Source organism: Esox lucius, chromosome 5 (assembly GCF_011004845.1).
Source record: "Esox lucius isolate fEsoLuc1 chromosome 5, fEsoLuc1.pri, whole genome shotgun sequence".
NCBI lineage: Eukaryota > Metazoa > Chordata > Actinopteri > Esociformes > Esocidae > Esox > Esox lucius.
Genome location: NC_047573.1, coordinates 32090700 through 32094323, shown reverse-complemented (window position 1 = coordinate 32094323; position 3624 = coordinate 32090700).

The window sequence follows — 3624 nt, the reverse complement described above, 5'->3', positions numbered from 1 at the left end:
TGGTCACAGCATTTTTTGTAAGTCTGAGTCTTGCTTTATTATTACAGCAAAAACAATAAACTTACAGTTTAGTACTTGTAGGTGGTCAAAATGAGCTACCAAAATGACTATGAAGTGTGCCTGATATGGTCATCGATAGCTGCCTTGATGTACACTTTTAAAGTGTTTTGCTACGAAGATCAGTGAAATATGTAGGCTAAACTGTCCTCTTAACAAGGAAACAGCAATGAGAATCGCAGCAATGAGAATCGTGTGAGTGCACGTTCACGCGAAGGGGCGAGATTTTCGTCAGGGGGATGATTTCCGCACAACATCCGGGCCCAAGTGTACCGCACGTTAATGCTCGCGCACATGTATGCGCTTATGCACGCACCACAAGCGATTTCATCAGGATGTGGTACAATTATTTCAGCGCTTAGCAAACCTAGTCGCAGTTGTTTGTTTAGCTCCATATCGTATGTGGAAACGAGTTGGAGCTTTTATTGTGATGAAAACCGGGACAATTTGGTGTTTTGCAGATATATGTCGGGACCCGGGACACCCGGCTTGAAACCGGGACAATCCCGGGCATACTGGGATTGTCCTACCATACACAAAATCATAATACAAACCCATAAAACCAATTATTCGAACTGTTGAATTATTGGCTGCTGCTAGTGCAAACGATTGGAGCAGTTGACATAAATACAGGCAGGCATCATTAGCTTTCCATACATATTCTGGCTTTGTCTTATGCTATAACACCTTTGGCAATCTACTGTCACGAGCTTACAATCTACACTAGAGTGTGAGTGATTTTTGCCCGAACGCGTAAGCGGAGCCGGCTAAGAAGAGCGAATGTCTGTGAGTGAGTGAGTGAGTGACTGACTACCCCTTGTTAAGAAGGCGTAGTGGTTAGAGACGCGGGCTCCAGAACAACAAACACTTCGCTGGCTTCATGAGTCTCTCTTCTTTTCATTTGAGAAAAAATAAGTTATGGTTAGTGATAGCCATTCGAGGCTTACCGTTCTTCTAGCAGCAGGATATTATGCTAGCAGTGCTAACTCAGATTTTATTTTTCAAAATAAAAGCCTTCATTGAACTATATAAGTATATATAGTTAATCTTGTCTGTACATTTTATGTTTAATGTCCGTTCCAATGTTATTCTTGTCTGTTCTTTTTCACAGACAAGATTGTTAACTATATTGCCTTATACATTTCAATGATGGCATTTATTGTGATAACGAAAATCTGAGTGCTGCCAGCATAATATCCTGCTGCTAAAATAACCTAATGAAGCCTTGAATGGCCATCACTAGTTATCGTCACCTATATTGATATATTCTGTATCTATTTCATTCACGAATGGCTAATTAGCTGTTAACAGCCATGGCAAAAGAGGATTTGTTCAGGATAAACAAAACCTGGCTACAACGTAATGGGAAGCCTAAAATGAAACTGTTTACTATATTGTGACAATTTCTGGTGGATTTTCGAATTATGTCTAAGGATTTGTTCAGGATAGACAAACACTTTGCTGGCTACACAATTCTCTCATCATTTCACTTGACGAAAAGGTCTGTTATCGTCACATACACTCACATAAAGGATTATTAAGAACACCATACTAATACTGTGTTTGACCCCCTTTCGCCTTCAGAACTGCTTTAATTCTACGTGGCATTGATTCAACAAGGTGCTGAAAGCATTCTTTAGAAATTTTGGCCCATATTAATAGGATAGCATCTTGCAGTTGATGGAGATTTATGGGATGCACATCCAGGGCACGAAGCTCCCGTTCCACCACATCCCAAAGATTCTCTATTGGGTTGAGATCTGGTGACTGTGGGGGCCATTTCAGTACAGTGAACTCATTGTCATGTTCAAGAGCTTTGTGACATGGTGCATTATCCTGCTGGAAGTAGCGATCAGAGGATGGGTACATGGTGGTCATAAAGGGATGCACATGGTCAGAAACAATGCTCAGGTAGGCTGTGGCATTTAACCGATGCCCAATTGGCACTAAGGGGCCTAAAGTGTGCCAAGAAAACATCCCCCACACCATTACACCACCACCACCAGCCTGCACAGTGGTAACAAGGCATGATGGATCCATGTTCTCATTCTGTTAACGCCAAATTCTGACTCTACCATCTGAATGTCTCAACAGAAATCGAGACTCATCAGACCAGGCAACATTCTTCCAGTCTTCCACTGTCCAATTTTGGTGAGCTCGTGCAAATTGTAGCCTCTTTTTCCTATTTGTAGTGGAGATGAGTGGTACCCGGTGGGGTCTTCTGCTGTTGTAGCCCATCCGCCTCAAGGTTGTGCGTGTTGTGGCTTCACAAATGCTTTGCTGCATACCTCGGTTGTAACGAGTGGTTATTTCAGTCAAAGTTGCTCTTCTATCAGCTTGAATCAGTCGGCCCATTCTCCTCTGACCTCTAGCATCAACAAGGCATTTTCGCCCACAGGACTGCCGCATACTGGATGCTTTTCCCTTTTCACACCATTCTTTGTAAACCCTAGAAATGGTTGTGCGTGAAAATCCCAGTAACTGAGCAGATTGTGAAATACTCAGACCGGCCCATCTGGCACCAACAACCATGCCATGCTCTAAATTGCTTAAATCACCTTTCTTTCCCATTCTGACATTCAGTTTGGAGTTCAGGAGATTTTCTTGACCAGGAACACACCCCCAAATGCATTCAAGCAACTGCCATGTGATTGGTTGATTAGATAATTGCATTCATGAGAAATTGAACAGGTGTTCCTAATAGTCCTTTAGGTGAGTGTATATTGATACAGAAGTTATTGTATCAATGTAATTCACAAATGGCTAATAAGCTGTTAAAACAGCCAGTGGCAAAAGCCATAAAGTTCATAGATGCTGTTTGTGGTGGAGGTAAATTTAATAAGAAATGTTACTCAGTTTAACACAATAAAATGGCGTCTAGTGACATATTACTTGCTAATAAGATTTTAAAACGGCCAGTGGCAAAAGTCATACAGTACATAGATACTATTTGTGGTGGAGGTAAACTTAATAAGAAACTACTCAGTTTAACGCTAGTTAATGGTGTCTAACAAAATATTCAATCTTGGCGTGAGTTAAATTAATATAATGTGGAGAGGCTATACTAATGCCCGGCGTGTGTAGTCCGGTGGCGTAGTGGTTAGCGACAAAGCCTTTCATGTGGGCGACCTGGGTTGATTCTCGAGAGGGCAGCCACGATTAACACATTTTATTGCAGGCCGGGTGAACTAGGCTTGCCTGGTTTCTTGTTACATTTCCTTCTGTGTGCATTTGATTCAATTGTGTCCATGTTACAGAATAAACTCAAACCGTTAATAAAAATATTGTTCAAAGGAGAATTAATGGAAACATTCATGGGATATTATTTCACAAAATAAATTACAAAACGTGTGTCTTTGGGAATTTTGAAAGTTGGAATTGTCTTTTTGGGCTCGGACAGCTTTTAGGTTGCACTCCCACTAGTCGCCACTAAGCCCGTGGTTTGCCGTGCTTCCCCACCGTAACAAACGGTAAGTCTGGCCTATTGGTTTTAATCTTTCAGTTGATGACACTTTTGATGACGTGGCACGCAAACATTGGTTAATGCCTGCGACGACTGAACCAGGG